Raw genomic sequence first — 17993 nt, 5'->3', positions numbered from 1 at the left:
GCCGTTTTCCCTTGGCTGGCAGTTTGAGGGTCTACTACGCGTGCGTCTATTTTTTTTTTTTTTCTTTCCTCTCTTTATCTCACGTCATGCCTCAAGTCAACGTGAACAATAAATTGCCCTGGTGGCGTGATGACGGATTGACGGCTGATGGGAGGGGCTTGTGGTGTCATATACGGTTGACACACAGACAGTGGGCCTTATTTTGGTACATTCTTTCTGACAAAATCCTTCTTAGATGGGCAAAACCATGTGCACTGCAGGTGGGGCAGATGTAACATGTGCAGAGAGAATTAGATTTGGGTGGGGTTTTACTTCAAAGTGAGATCTATATTGCAGTGTAAAAATAAAGCAGTCAGTATTTTCCCTGCACAGAAACAAAATTACTCACCCAAATCTAATTCTCTCTGCACATGTTACATCTGCCCCCCCTGCAGTGCACATGGTTTTGTCCATCTAAGAAGGATTTTGTCAGAAAGAATGAACCAAAATAAGGCCCAGTATGCTGATCAGTCAGTCTCTCTCTCACCCCCATAGGAGAGCTGTCAGTCAGTGCCACGCTGACTCTGACGTATTAGACTATATATAGTTTTATATATATAGAGAGAGAAAGAGAGAGATATGAACAGGTATATATAGCGCTAATCAATGTCCAGCTTAAATAAACCCACACTCTTATGATAAGAGGGGATTAATTCACCAAAGTCCAGGTATATAAATCGGACTGCAGCTCCCTTTCAAGTATGGGCATCCAGGGTCAGGATGGAGAAATCTAGAAACAAAAAGAAGGAAAGGTGCGCTCCATGGTGCAGGTAAAACTTTTATTAGGAGACATACAAATGCACTCCAACAGGTAGCTAAAAGCACCATGGAGCGCACCTTTCCTTCTTTTTGTTTATATATATATATATATATATATATATATATATATATAACTAATTATATATATATATTTGTAGAAAATAAGGAGAACTCACCAGACTTCTTTTTGAAAGTATAAAAGTTTTTATGTCTTACATCATCATGTCATCAAAAGTTATGTCGACGTTTCGGGCATCTTAGTGCCCTTCATCAAGACAAGACACCAGAGGCATAGGAGGCAGCCTCTGGTGTCTTGTCTTGATGAAGGGCACTAAGATGCCCGAAACGTCGACATAACTTTTGATGACATGATGATGTAAGACATAAAAACTTTTATACTTTCAAAAAGAAGTCTGGTGAGTTCTCCTTATTTTCTACAAATATATTGGTGGCCCAGGATTGTGTTTCATGAACTTGGAGCTTGGGACAGATACCCCAGCAGATGTCTGCAAGCAGATTGTGTGTGCCTACTCAAACTATCCGAATAATTATATATATATATATATATATATATATATATATATAAAGAGATAGATTCTCAGAATGCGCCCTTCTCACAGTACTGGTAACAGGACAGTTTTTTTGTCCAATATACAACAAAATTATAATAACAATTTATGACTATAAAATTTTGACATTAAAAATTCTTTATTAAAAGATGTCTTCTCAGTGGTGGTATAAGCCCAACGCGTTTCGTCAACAACTTGACTTCATCAGGGGTATTTAACAGCAGAACAATACATAGGAATTTCACACCGAAATAGGTTCCTTTAGTAAGGCTCATATACAGCAGACATTTCTCATATGGTGATGATAATTTCAGCAATAGGATCGCTGAATATTATTATGAAAAATATCCTATGTGGAAATGGTGTCCACTGATCCTCCTATAATTGCCAATAAATTCTGAGGGAGATTTGGTGACCCCAGGGACAATGTAGAGGAATTGGCACCAATTGATATTTTATAAAGTGGTGTCAAAACCGGATGTGAACTCCTGGATTCCAATCAGTGACGCGCTACAGGTTGGTCACTGTGTCCTGTGGCAAGAGCTGTTTTAATAGAGGAACGGTGAGCAGCAGCACGTCCCTTAAAGGTGCAGTCTGTTTTACCGACATAATGTCGGCCGCACGGACAGCTAATTAGGTAGAAGCTCAACATTTCAAAAACAGAATTCATTATATTCCCACCACCCATGAGTAGTTACCAACCTGATATCTCTATCACTGTTGGGAACACAACAATTAATCCTACTCCACAAGCTCGCTGCCTAGGGGTCATCCCTGACTCTGAACTGTCCTTCATTCCTCACATTCAGGGGTAGATTTATTATAGCAGCGCCTATCGCGCCGCTATAACAGTTCCTGCTTCGCCTCATTAGCGAGGCGAAGCAGGAGGGGACACCGACAAGATCTACTAAGATCTTGCCGCCGGAGTGGGGGAGCGCTAACTCCCCCCTCCGGCGATGTCCTTCCTGGAGACAGCGCATCAGTTAATACTGATGCGCCGTCTCCTTCCCCCCCGGCCGGCTGACTGCGCATGCGCGGGATCTCGCTAGTCTCGCGAGATCCCAGCGCAGCTCAGCCCCAGCAGCAGGGACAGCGCTGTCCCTGCTGTTAGGTATAGGCATCGCCGTCTGCAGCTGGCGAAGTCGACAGCTGCAGGCGGCGGAACGGTCAGCGATGCTGACCGTTCATAAATCTGGCAGGAGGCAGGGGCGCAGTGCAAAACATCGCCCCTGCGCTATGCCTCCTGCCCCACACCGCCGGTGTTAGAGTAAACGCTCGGCGGGTGTGATAGATCAGGGGAAGCGCTATCCCCTGCTATAACGCACGGGGATAGCGCATATTCCCCTGATCGACGTTTAATAAATCTACCAGTCAATCTGTCTCTAAATAATGTTAAATGCATGTAAAAAACATATCCAAAATTCGTCTGTACCTTACACAAGACACTGCAAAAGCTCTAATCCAGTCGTTCCCAACCCTGGTCCTCAAGTACCCCCAACAGTGCACGTTTTCCAAGTCACCCAGCAGGTGCACTCATTATTAAGACACATTTTAAAAGATCCACAGGTGGAGCTAATTATGTCACTTGTGATTCTGTGTGGAGACCTGGAAAACATGCACTGTTGGGGGTACTTGAGGACCAGGGTTGGGAACCACTGCTCTAATCCATGTACTCATTATATCACGCATTGACCATTGTAATAGCCTCTTTACCGGTCTTCCTAAGAAAAGACTCTCACCACTACAATCCATTTTTAATGCAGCTGCGATGCTGATCTTCCTGGCTAGACGTTCATCGTCTGCTGATCCACTCTGTTAGTCCCTCCATTGGTTGCCTGTAAATAACACATTCAATATAAAATACTTGTACTTGCATACAAAGCCATTACTCTGACTACACCGACTTATATCCCTTTGCTTATCTCACAATATATCCCCACCCGACCTCCGCTCTGCACAAGATCTGCGTCTCTCATCCACACTCATTACTTGCTCCCACTTACACTTTCAGGATTTTTGTCGGGCAGCACCCACCTTATGGAATGCCCTTCCACGCACACAAAGACTCTCCTCTAGCCTCCAAACTTTCAAGCGTTCCCTGAAAACTCACCTCTTCAGGCAAACTTATCATATTCAGGACCCCCAACAACCTCCAGTAGCATTTATATCTTATTGCATCCCATCAGGACTGTCTTGTAATCTGGTGGGCTGGCCATGCTATGGAATTCTATTCTTATGTATTCCTCCTATTATCCCTATAGATTGTAAACTTGCGAGCAGGGCCCGCCTACCTCCATGTCGGTTTGTATCTATCCAGTTTGTTTAATCACTGTTGTTTCCAATTGTAAAGTGCAACGGAATATGCTGAATATAAGAAACTATGAATAAATAACTGTGAATATGGGCTACCCACTCCCAACGTACCAAAGCTCTCGCCTTCAAAGGAAGAGCTGCGGTCCCCAAGGGCGACCCCAAACTGCAAGGAGAAGGGAAGCCTACCGTGGGTCTCCCCAAGCTTCGTCGAGGAGGACCCCCCCGCCCTAACCCTTCCAGGGGTCAAGGGAAGAGGGTCTCTTTGAGCTTTCGCGAGGAGGACCCACCGATCCCTATTTTCCCCTCTTTTGACTGAGAGGGGTCAGAGGAGTAACGGGGTCTTTCTCCTTTGGGAGAGGGTCCATAAGTACGTACTGCCCCCTATGCGCGATTTAGGTCACTGCACTGAGTGTTTGAAGCACCATCTCGGGCTCCAAGTAAAATAAAATAAAAATAATTAATTGGTCTTCAAAGTTTGTCCAAAAACAGGTTTTTTTTTTTCATTCTTTACTATATAAGTGGACATAGAGGGAGAATAGCATGGTTGTCAGACACTAAAAGAAACATGAAAAACTCATGTCGACCTTTACAATAAGCCATGTTGACCTTTTTAATGTGTCGACCAAAAGCGGTTGACCTAATATGGAAGTCGAGTTACACACACGCCATTTTAGGATAGTATGGCCGCCATTTTGGTTCGCAGAGTTGCGCAAATAAAGTTTCCATACCCGAGTATGTGTGACAAAGTGGACCAGAAGAGTAGCCATACTATCACACATAAATTCATAAATACATACTGACACTAAGTAAAATGTAGTTAAAGGTTTAGAACGCCACACATAGCTTAGTTAGCCCTGCATACATCTGTCTGTATCATGTTTAGTACCGTTCCGTTCCGTTCATTGTGCGAAGTATTCCGGTCATTGCGAATATTTCGCAATATACACGGCTCGATAGTTATGGACATAATCCATATTCCAGGGACAGTTTCTGTTGAAAGTATGTAACAAAGGAATCTAGATGAAACCGGTTCTTATCACTGCTGACGCCGAAACCATCAGACAAAGGACTCTTAAAGTTCACTCCCCTGGACCTAGCCAAACCAGGTGTATCATCTTACCCCCCAATCACAGCTGACCTGACATACGACCTCTGACCAATGAGAACGGCCTTTGACCTCCCCTTTCTGACCCTATAAGATAGGCGACCCAGAGCAGCCAAAGTCTCTTCGGCACATCTACCTTTCCCTGACTTTCCACCGGACTATAGTTCATCCCTGAACGATAGTGAGCTCTGACCGGACTGCGCTTCGCATATTTGATGAGAACGGTAACGGTTGCATTAACGGTATTTATTCTTATTATATTGATTGGCTGATTGTGTCTTGTATCTGTATTCTTTCCCCCTAGCAGAGCCTGTTTAGAATTCATTGTTAGTATATTGTATCATTTGTTATACCTGTTTATTCTTATTTCTGTAACCCCCTTTTGTCCATTAGGGACTTAAATACAACCTTTTTACGGAGTTCTTATCTCCTTATTTCTATACAGTGGTCGTGTCTGTTTATTCGCATAATAGCGATAAGGTATATTACGGACACCGTCCTGTAAGGTATATTCGCAGATTAGAGACAAAGTACTGCGAAGGAATCTCTGATTAAGGTATTGGTTCTTGGTGTACATAATACAATAAAAGGTACGCTACGCTGCGCTACGTTTTGTACGCACGTAGTTAGGTATAAAGGGTACGTTGGTTGCGGACTTATTACGTAACCTGCGCTTTTCACTTATTCTCTCTCTGGTCATATTTAATCGCCATTAACAATTGGGGGCATCGTCCGTCCGCTCCACATTCCAGAACTCAGTACCAGGCGTGCGACCCGACCTATACCAGCAAAAGGGTGGAAGTATTTATTGTTTCCATTGCTGGATAGGCCAGGTCCGCGGCGGTGCGGGGTTCGGGAAGTGCTAGCGCTGAACCCGGAGTACAATAAGTGAAAGCCACGTGTTTTAAAGCATATCATACCTAAGTGTTTAGTAAACTGTACTTCTGCCTGCCACAAGTAGTTTAACGGGGTATAGTGTCTTGGGTTGCTTGTTTATTACAGTATATGTGCCACGTGCGATAAGGTTCGCACACGTGGAGTTTGTGTTTATTATAGTACATAGAGGATCCCCTCTGTGCAAAACTATAACTTTTATTGTTAGTTACTGCAAAACCAGGGACTCCGCCACGTGGCGACAAGCCCTGGGCCTTTTGCAGTAACGTAAAGCGTCTATTGTGTATTACGCAAGGTGCGCGCGCACGTGCCCATATCGGGAAATTTTCGCATCTTTGTACGTGATTTACGGATTAAGTGCGGGATTTATTTCGCATCTTGATACGTAACTTTCGGACGGAGTTAAGGGATTTATTCCACATTTAGGCGCAATTACTGCGTATAGCGAAACCCGAGCGCAACCTTGCAAATACACTATAGAACACGTGGGTGGCCGATTCATCGGCGGCCTGTGAACAACGCACGTACACACGTGGCTGTTCATTGGTACTGCACATGCAGCACACATAGGAACCCAAAGGTGAACAGTATTAAACTACTAGCTTTATTTAAACAGTATAGTAATATACTGCGAATAAGGCGGTGATTAATAAAAAAAAATAAGTTTTTTTCTTTTTTGTTCATTTTTTTTTTTTAAACAAGCAACTCAAGCATTATTTTAATAGATTCCTATAGAGCATTATAAGGGATTTATACCTGCATAAGTATCTAGTGAAAAGCTACCAGCCTGGGAAGATTTTCTGTACAGAAATATTTCAAATATATGCATAAGACCAAGGTGTAACCAGCGCCCAGTGTGAAACATAACTGAGGCGAACGGGTGTGTGACGACACGACTCAAGCGCAGTGTAGTCCAGTGTAGGACAGTCCAGGTAGGACAGGGTTCACGTGACGACGTGCCCATAGGAACTGCCCCTTCAGTGGAACTAAATTCCGCTAGGAGGGTACAAGAAGATACATCGGAACCCAGTTGTTTCCGATTAGCTACTTTAGAAATCCAGTTTCTGGGGGCACAGGAAAACAAGTTTGTTGTGCCCTGGAGAAATTAGGCCGCACCTTGCAAGTTGGCTAGAAGTTCGCTGCTAGTTGAAAGACTTGGTGATTGAGTATCATACCTCGTATCCTTCGCACCTGCTTGACTGTGGGATGTTCTAGGAAGCTGTAGAAGTGAGTGTTTGGGGAGCTCTCAGACAAGTAATAACCCACCGGTATCTATTAAGCTGTGAACGTTTATTCCTGTAATTATGGGTAATAACGGGTCACGCTGTGATAACGTGCATGTTAGGGAGGAAGCAAGCCGGCCAAAAGGATCGGCTGCTTTTATTATGTGCAGGAAGCACGGTGAACGCGCAGTTGTTTACCAAAATAAATGGAGAAAAATGACACAAGGCAGCAAGTTAGAATTTCCCAGTGTTGGTAGCTTCGATTCGGAAATCTTATCGGCAGTAAAAGATGAAATATGCCTACTCTCCAGTCGTAAGGAGAGAGTGAAGCATATAGATATTCTTAAATTGTGGCAGAAGGAAGGACAGGAACAATGGGGAATCAGAGGTCTGGCAATACCAGACGCAATCAGCCACAATATAAATGCAACCGCTGCCACAATAGAATCAGCTCCCCCACCCCCATATGTGCCGAAGGGGTTAATGACTCATAGGAAAGGCATAAGTAATAATGTATCCGTTGCTAACCTGTACCCTGTCTTATCCCCTTACAAGGAAACCCGAGAGGAAAACGAGCAGCTGTTGGCACTGGCCGTCTCTCATGCAATTAATATGATTGAGGGAAAAGCTCAACCCGCTGTTGAGGCCCCAGCACAGGAGGAGGAGACGGCTGATGCCAACAGCATAGTATTGGACTCAGGTAATGATGCACCACACAGCACAGACACGGACGACTCCCAAGCAGGTCCCAGTAATGCGAATGTGGTACAAACATATCCTATGCGCACACTGGAGGTTCCCTATGGTAAGGCAGACAGAGAGGGTGTGATACCTACCAGAAAGATGACCATGCTAAACCCATGGACACGGCTAGAGCTGCGGTCCATCATTTCAGATTTCCCTGATCCTAGGAAAGATCTGGCTCTGAGCCGGAAATTTGTAAGGGATCTGGGAAACTCTGATGAGCCCACCAACAAGGATTGGAGAATCATGTTGAGGGCCTGTCTCCCCACTCACATAGACATCCCGAAATTCATTCAGGATAGTGGATTGAAAGTGGACAAGGAGATAAATGATGAGATCAACCAGGAAAATATACGCCTAATCAACTTACAATTGGGAGTATATTTTCCTGCGGCAGTGGAATATAGCAAGATTTTCACCATCAAACAAAAGGATGGCGAAACTGCTGCTGATTATTTCACTAAGGCCTTACTGGAGGTATCAAAATACACTGGTGTCTCCGAGCCTAAGGACGACCCCCACCTGAGGGAGATGATTGTCTCTGTGCTGGTGGAAGGGCTTAGGGAAAACCTGAGAGCCAGAGTCCAAACTTCTTTCCCAAATTGGCGTGGAATGACAGTGGATGCCCTACGGGAATCTGCTGTGGACCACGACCGCAACATTAAGAAGCACAGGGAACTGCAAACTGACAAACTGATGATGGTTAGCATCCAAGCCCTTACTAATGCCCCAAACAAAGCTGCATACCAACGAAACACCAGGGACACAGGTAGAAAGCCAATTATTTGTTACAACTGCAATAGGGAAGGTCACTACGCAGCTCATTGTAGGTCAGGAAACCCCAGGAGTTATCAGACACATAAGCGAGAATGGGAATCTCACAAAGGTGAGACACGAAGATACCCAGCCCCTAGACAATGGGAGGAGACAGACAGGTCACGCAACATGCCTCCTCCCCATCTGATGGCTGACACTGTGCTAAGGGCAACCCAGGTCAGACAATAGGAAACAGGTCATACCTGTATCCTACAGCCAGTTAGATTAACTCAACACCTTAGAGAGGAACCTCAGGTGAAGGTTGATATAGCTGGAGTAAGGCAAACCTTTTTGGTTGATACAGGGGCGGCCAGATCTGTTCTCAACACTCCTCTTCACTTGGGTTTCACTAACAAATCAGTAGCAGCAATTGGGGTAACAGGAAAAATACAACATTACCCACTGACGAAACCAGCGGAGGTTACAATCGGGCCTTTGCATACCAAACATTCTTTCCTGTTGGCTGCAGCGGCCCCGACTAACCTCCTGGGTAGAGATTTACTATGCAAAATGGGATGTGTCATCTATTGCACCCCCGATGGGGTATTTCTGGACACTCCTAAAAATCTTACACAAGAAGTGCAAGATATGCTGGACAGTCCTCAGAGGCTAATGTTGTATTCCACTGTTGTAGAATCAAATCCATCTAGGGTAGCTGAAATTACAGCACAAATACCGAGTTCCCTTTGGACTAAAGATGGACAGGACGCTGGGCTGATGGCAAATGTAGCTCCAGTAGAAATCCGCTTAAAAGAAGGCAGGATAGCCCCAAAAATACCGCAGTACCCTTTAAAACCTGAAGTTGAGCTAGGAGTATTCCCAGTGATCCAACGATTGCTCCAACAGGAAATCCTAGTTAGAACTTCCAGCACGGCCAATAGTCCCATCTTTCCTGTGAAAAAGAGCGGGGGGAGGGGCTACAGACTAGTGCAGGATTTAAGAGGGGTAAACAAAGTAGTTGAGAGCCAATTCCCCGTAGTGCCAAACCCAGCTGTCATCCTAATGCAAATCCCACCTCACTGTACTCATTTCACAGTCATTGATTTGTGTTCAGCGTTCTTCTCCGTCCCTTTGCACCCTGACAGCCAGTATCTGTTCGCCTTTACTTACAGAGGAGTACAGTATACCTGGACACGACTCCCTCAAGGATTCATAGACAGCCCCAGCATCTTCTCCCAGGCCTTGCATGATTGTTTACAATCCTTTCAACCCATGAGTGGTTCGATACTGATACAATATGTCGATGACTTGTTGCTGTGTTCTGAGTCACTGGAGTCATCAGTGGATGACACTAGACAGCTGCTGATGCATCTCTCAGAGACAGGACATAAAGTATCAAAGGATAAGCTGCAATTATGCCAGACCAGGGTTAAGTATCTGGGCCACTGCCTTACCCAAGGGCTGAGACACCTCACCGACGACAGAATCCAAGCGATTCAGAACATGGTACTGCCACAGACCCAGCATCAGATCCGTACGTTCCTAGGCATGTGTGGATACTGTCGCAATTGGATTCCAGGATTCTCTATTCTGGCATTACCACTACAAGAGATGGTTTCCTCAACTAAGCCAGATCGGGTCTCTCATACTGAGGAATCTGAGCTGGCTTTCGAGGAACTAAAGGTGAGCCTAACAAAGGCCCCAGCACTGGGAATGCCAGATTATGGGAAACCCTTTGAACTGTACGGAACTGAATCAGGTGGGTGTGCGGCAGGAGTACTTGTACAAAAACATGGTGATGCCAACCGACCAATAGCGTACTACAGTGGCCAGCTGGACACAGTAGCACGCTCACTCCCAACTTGCTTACGAAGTGTGGCTGCAATAGCACAACTAGTAAGTAAGAGTGAGGACGTAGTGTTGGGACACGATTTAACTGTTCATGCTCCCCATGCTGTCTCTGCCCTCCTAAATTCTGCCCAAACACGTCATGTGTCCTCAGCACGGTTCACCAAGTGGGAACTGGCGCTGATGGCCCCAGTAAATATTACCATTAAAAGATGCAACACACTAAACTCAGCCACATTCCTCCCTCATGTGCCCTCCAAGGCACAAAGGGTGGAGGGTGATGGGAATGTTGCTGAATATGGTAAAGCAGAGTTTAGTGAGAGTGAGGACAAGCATGATTGCATGACCTACCTGAATCAGACCTTTACAGCACGTCCTGACATAAGCGACAGCCCATTAAGTGAGGTAGACATAACCTTATTCACAGATGGTAGCTGTCATAGACAGACGGACACGGGAGAGCTGTGCACAGGCTACGCGGTAGTAGATGGAGAAGGTATTGTGGAAGCTGAACCCTTGGGACCACCTCACTCAGCACAAGTAGCGGAACTGGTGGCACTGACCAGAGCATGTGAACTGGCCCAGGGAAAAGCAGTTAACATATATACCGACTCCAGATATGCTTTCGGAGTAGTGCATGATTTTGGAGCCCTATGGCGCCTCCGAAATTTCATGACGGCGCCTGGCACACCAGTGGCGCATGCGACATACATTAGGAGACTTCTGGGAGCTATTCAGCTTCCAGACAGAGTGGCTGTTATCAAGTGCAAAGCTCACACATCAGAGAAGGACCCGGTGTCACTTGGTAACAGCCGCGCTGATGAGGCAGCGAAAAGGGCCGCATGCCCTGTAAATATTTTCACCCATCCTACCAACCTTTGTACACTGAACATGGTATCCACATCCAAACTGATAGACATGCAGAATTTGTGTTCCCCACAGGAAAGAGCAGTATGGAAGTCGAAAGGATGTGGCCAAGAGTCTACCGGACTTTGGAGAGATGGACACGGGAAACCAGTGGCCCCCAGGGCATACCTTCCTAGTCTAGCCGAGGCGGCCCATGGGCTGACACATCTTGGGAAGGAAGGTATGTGCAAGCTGGTAAAGGCCTACTGGTGTGCACCAGGGTTCGCTTCTCAAGCAGGTAGAGTGGCAATGTCATGCCTCACCTGTTTGAGGAAGAACGTGGGAAAAGCCATCCCAACAGAGCCATCCCACATCCCTCCTACAGAAGGCCCTTTCCAGGTAATACAAATCGACTTCATACAGTTACCACCCTGTAGAAATTTGAAATATGTATTAGTTTGTGTTGACATGTTTTCCAGCTGGGTGGAGGCTTTCCCCGCTGCCTCCAACACTGCTACCTTTACAGCAAAGAAAATATGTCAGGAGTTTGTCTGTAGATATGGTATCCCAAAGGTCATTGAGAGTGACAGAGGCACTCATTTCACAGGAGAGGTCTTCCAAATCATGTGTAAACTCCTGGGGATTAATAGTAAACTTCATACTCCATATCGTCCCCAGGCGAGCGCCAAAGTTGAGAGAATGAATGGTACTATTAAGAACAAATTGGGTAAAGTTATGGCTGAAACAGGGTTGTTATGGCCAGAGGCACTGCCTATTGTGTTGTATAGCATTAGGACCACTCCTAGGACTCCGCTCAACTTGTCCCCCTTCGAGATATTGTTTGGTCGGCAGCCACACATCATGATAGACCCACAGGATGATCTCAAATGTAACAATGAGCTAACTGTACAGTATATCCTAAAGCTAAACAAACAGCTAAGGAAACAACAAAAGCAGCTGAATTTACTGAACCCTGATATGCCTACCGAGAATTGTCATAATCTTAAACCAGGAGACTTTGTTATGATCCGAAATTTTTTACGCTCAGGTTGTTTGATAGATCGTTGGGAAGGACCGTACCAAGTTTTGTTGACCAGCACTACATCAATTAAAGTCGCAGAGAGAGAGACTTGGATACATTCGTCCCACTGCAAGAAAGCCAGTAACCCAGAATCCCAGTGTGCAGAGAGCGAAAGAGAAGAAGTGTCGCTAGAAGCATTGTTTCGGGAACACTGAGAAGCAGCCAAGGTCGAGCAACCTGAGCGAACAAAGGTCCAAGAGCAGAGCAAAATAAAAGTCCCCTGGTAGAGATGACGGAAGGACTCCAAGCAACAGGTTCACAGTTATGCATATATTTCTTTGTTTTCTTTCTGTGTTCTCTTCCTCATCCCAAGATACTCGGTGGCTGCCACATTCTAGAGCGATCGGAGCGGAGTTCTGACAGTGTAATAATGGACCCAGATATGGGTGAGGTAGAATCCCTAAACCAGCTTGACACTTTGCCCATGACAGGAGAAGGTAAAAGGTATGAGGGAAACGTAGTTCAAGGGCTATGTGATGAGTTATTGTCTGGTGAGTACTGTGTCTGTAGATATTGTCAACCTAAAATGGAAGAAGAATGCATCCAGCGATGTCAGTCGACAAGTAAGGCAACTACAGGCCGACATCCTTTGAGTGATTACCATTCACTAGTGGGTAAGGTCTTAAACCAAACAGAATGCTGGGTGTGTTCACAAGTGTTACATAAAAGGAGTAGTGTAGGCCTAGTCCCATACCCGCTTAATATTTCAGAGATAAGCGTATTAAATAAGGGGAGGCCATTGGATAAGAGATACCTGTATACCAGGTCCCCTAGTCTTAGATTACACCCATACCAAGTGGATAAATCCCTGGTATGTATGAACTTCTCGAGTTCTAGAGCAATTGGTACTTGGGAAGTGACATGGCATAACCAGACAATAACTTACTCCCAGCGTCCAGATGGAGAGCCTATTGATAAAGAATTGTTGTTAAAGATCCGAACCAGTGGGAGACATTATAAATATGTTTACACGGTGAAGAAAAGTAAAATGATGGCCGGCAGAGTATCAGCCGGCTACTGTAATGTAACCCTACAGCCAGAAACATGTGAGGAACGAGTCAGGGAGCAGGGGACGGGGATGTTCTTATGGATAATGTGTGACAAGATCATGAAATACTCTGTCCCCTATTTTCTCCCTGACGATGTTTATTATATTTGTGGTAGGAGGGCGTACAAATGGCTCTCCATGAACTACGTTGGAATTTGTTACCTAGGCAGAGTGTTACCTGAAGTGATGACCCTCACACATGATGAGATGGTGAGCATACACAGAGGTATACCTCCTCCTTACACTCATACCCATTATGACCAAATCCATAAAAGGGATTTAACAATCAAGAAAGAACCCCTAGCTTCTGAAATGATACACGAGTCGTTCGGTATCCAACTCCTCATTGCTTTAGATATCACCCATACCGCCAGAGGAGTCATAAATTTTAAATATATACAAGCATTAGCCAGCTTGGTAGATAACATCACTGAGATTTATGATGACACCTTTAGATACACTGGGAAGGAGTTGCAAGCATATAAAAGAGAGCTAGTCCAACATCGGATGGTGCTGAACTATCTGACAGCTATGACAGGAGGATATTGTGTCACCCTCTCTACACAGTTTGGGGTGAAATGTTGTACATATATCACCAACAATACTGAAGACCCAGAAGAAATCATCGATCATCGGATGGATGAGATTCTTCAGCTTAAATGGGAATTTAGAAGGGAACATAATATCAGCCTGGCAGAAATAGGTAACAAAGTTAGTGAATGGACCTCCTGGTTGAATCCAATGCACTGGTTCTCTGGGTTAGGAGAATGGGCGCAAGGGATCATAGCTAGCATAGGAAAATTCCTTCTCTGTATCGGTGGTGCCATCATAGTCTTTGTGCTATTGTTCAAATGTTTAAAGGTGGTGACCCGGGGAAAGGCAAAACGTACCGAAATCTTGAGTGTAAGAACGAGAAATACAGAGGAAGACCAGGGTTTGGTATATGACCCTAGAATCGAAACCACCTCCCTTTAAAGAAACCATATTTGTGAACGTGTATATGTTGTAACCACCCCTGTTTTTATTTTGTCCCAAAATTGTACATTATCCTTCGTGACCCTGAGTAGATTGTTCGATAAATGCGGCCCATCGTTTATCCGTGATCCTGGATCGGCCAAGAGCAGATGGTTTACTCCCCTTATATGTTTTATTCATGGATCCCAATTTCTTTGTTAGGATTATGAATTTCTGTATTATCGTGTGAAATGTTTTGTATTGTAACAGTTTTATATTTACTGTTAAAGGGTGGACTATGGAAGTCGAGTTACACACACGCCATTTTAGGATAGTATGGCCGCCATTTTGGTTCGCAAAGTTGCGCAAATAAAGTTTCCATACCCGAGTATGTGTGACAAAGTGGACCAGAAGAGTAGCCATACTATCACACATAAATTCATAAATACATACTGACACTAAGTAAAATGTAGTTAAAGGTTTAGAACGCCACACATAGCTTAGTTAGCCCTGCATACATCTGTCTGTATCATGTTTAGTACCGTTCCGTTCCGTTCATTGTGCGAAGTATTCCGGTCATTGCGAATATTTCGCAATATACACGGCTCGATAGTTATGGACATAATCCATATTCCAGGGACAGTTTCTGTTGAAAGTATGTAACAAAGGAATCTAGATGAAACCGGTTCTTATCACTGCTGACGCCGAAACCATCAGACAAAGGACTCTTAAAGTTCACTCCCCTGGACCTAGCCAAACCAGGTGTATCATCTTACCCCCCAATCACAGCTGACCTGACATACGACCTCTGACCAATGAGAACGGCCTTTGACCTCCCCTTTCTGACCCTATAAGATAGGCGACCCAGAGCAGCAAAAGTCTCTTCGGCACATCTACCTTTCCCTGACTTTCCACCGGACTATAGTTCATCCCTGAACGATAGTGAGCTCTGACCGGACTGCGCTTCGCATATTTGATGAGAACGGTAACGGTTGCATTAACGGTATTTATTCTTATTATATTGATTGGCTGATTGTGTCTTGTATCTGTATTCTTTCCCCCTAGCAGAGCCTGTTTAGAATTCATTGTTAGTATATTGTATCATTTGTTATACCTGTTTATTCTTATTTCTGTAACCCCCTTTTGTCCATTAGGGACTTAAATACAACCTTTTTACGGAGTTCTTATCTCCTTATTTCTATACAGTGGTCGTGTCTGTTTATTCGCATAATAGCGATAAGGTATATTACGGACACCGTCCTGTAAGGTATATTCGCAGATTAGAGACAAAGTACTGCGAAGGAATCTCTGATTAAGGTATTGGTTCTTGGTGTACATAATACAATAAAAGGTACGCTACGCTGCGCTACGTTTTGTACGCACGTAGTTAGGTATAAAGGGTACGTTGGTTGCGGACTTATTACGTAACCTGCGCTTTTCACTTATTCTCTCTCTGGTCATATTTAATCGCCATTAACACTAATGACTGTCATCCTTCTTATAGTCAACCTTGTGATGACCCATACGGGACAGTCAAATATTTCGGTACTTGTGTATTTTTTGGGCGCCCGATTTTATCATTGCATGCCACTACTTAAGGCATGCGATGCGATGTGATTTTTCATTGTAAAGACCAGATTTTTAATTGTATAGTCACCCATGGGTGATTTCATACCCCCACTATCCAACTACGCATGGAGTTGATTTTATATAGTGTGGCGAGCGCAGCGACCCACCGAGCCCGAAGCGTGGCGAGCGGACGCGGATTACTTTACATGTATTCTGCGTCCGCTCGCCACGCTTCGGGCTCGGTGGGTCGCTGCGCTCGCCACACTATATAAAATCAACTCCATGCGTAGTTGGATAGTGGGGGTATGAAATCACCCATGGGTGACTATACAATTAAAAATTAGGTCTTTACAATGAAAAATCGCATCGCATGAATTGTATGCCACTATATTGCATGCAATGCGATGCAATGAAAAAATCGGGTGGCCAGATATTACACAAGTACCAATATTTCATTCATCATTATTTCATTGGCTGTTGTGAGACACTGAGGAGATGGGAATTCTATTCAAGATGGGATGTTGCCCATAGCAAATTAACGACCAATCAGATTCTACTGTACTTATTTATTTAGCTCCTTATCAAAAATAATAGAATCTGGTTGGTTGCTATAAGTGACCTCCCATATTCAATAGAACTTCCATCTTAGTAAATAAGCCCCTCAGAAATCTCTATTCGAAGGCATACAAAAACTCATCACGGTGACCCAAAAATGTAAAAAATGGATTAATCGGTCCATAAGACATTGCTTAAGACTTCAGTAGCCCAATGGCTGGGATTCTGAGATAAGTGGGGGATGTACTAAGCCTTGTAGAGCGATACAGTATACAGAGATACAGTACATGCCAATCAGCTCCTAACTGCAAAGTTATGTATTTGAAAAATAACAGTTAGTATATCTCCCACTCCAAGGCTTAGTATAACTGTCCTAAAGTCACACACTGAGGCAGTGGCGTAGGGTGCAGCCAGGGCACCCAGAGCAAGCTCATGTCACGGCACCCCCCCAAGCTCATGTCACGGCACCCCCCCCCCCCCCCCCCCCCCATTGCAGTTTAATTATTTATTTTTTTATTTACAGTTTCTTATATAGCAATTCAGATTCCGTTGCGCTTTACAATAGTAGACAGTGATAAAACAAACTGGGTAACAACAGACAGACTTGGGGGTTAGAGGGCCCTGCTGCAAGCTTACAATCTATAGGGATATAGGAGGAAAACACAAGGACAGGCACCAGTAATAGCATAGCGGTCCCACCAAGTTACAAGTCCAGAAGGGAAGCTATATAATACATAAGTGCCTCAGAGGGTTATGCATGTAGAACTTAAATATGATAGGCTTGCCTGAAGAGGTGCGTTTTCAGGGAACACTTAAAAGTTTGGAGGCTAGCGGAGAGACTTATTGTGCGTGGAAGGGCATTCCATAGGATGGCAGCAGCCCAATCAAAGTCCTGTAATAATGAATGGGAGCTAGGGATCCGCTCAGATGAGAGACGCAGATCTTGTGCAGAGCGGAGTGGCCGAGTTGGGAGATATTTTGTGATAAGTAAAAAGATATATGCTGGTGCTGTTACGTTGCCCACTGTGGCACAAGGAGCAATTGTTGGCGGATGTAGACAGGTGGTCAGGCGTGAGCCCGTAGCCGGGACCGCCGGTTAGGACGGCCGCAGCGGATGCTACACTAACTCTGTTGAGTCCCTGAGGCAGATGGTAAACCCCTGCAGAGCTAGGCTTCACCTGTGGCCGCCGCGTCCGAAGGAGCGAGTTAGGCCCGCTCCGACCCTGATGCAGCCAGGTCTTAGGAATAGACAAGGGGAAGACGATCGCCAAAGGGTACCTAAGAGGACCACTAACTACCGGGCCTAGCTGGGAGTTGACCCCTGACTGCCGGTACCTGGCCAAACCGGGATGCGACCAAGTCGCAGACACAAGGGGACCAGAAGAGGAGTCCCCAGCAGGCTACGCCACAGGGATGACGACTCCCCAAAACAAGGATAGCAATAGAGGACACTCCCTGCCTGAAAGATACTAATAAAGACAAAAAGAGAAAGAACCAGAGAACAAGAAGGATACAATAATAGATGATAAAAAGAATGAATCCATGGAAGGGCACGGCCACGGCGGGCCACAGGAGATGGATGGAAAGAGAATAATGAATGAACCCACGGAGGGGCACGGCCACGGCGGGCCACTGGAGATAGAAAGAAAGACAGAGGCTCCACTGGAGCACTTACGTGACCCACGAGAAG

Source organism: Crinia signifera, chromosome 9, assembly GCF_055691185.1.
Source record: "Crinia signifera chromosome 9, ASM5569118v1, whole genome shotgun sequence".
Lineage (NCBI taxonomy): Eukaryota > Metazoa > Chordata > Amphibia > Anura > Myobatrachidae > Crinia > Crinia signifera.
This window is presented reverse-complemented; position numbering follows the sequence as displayed.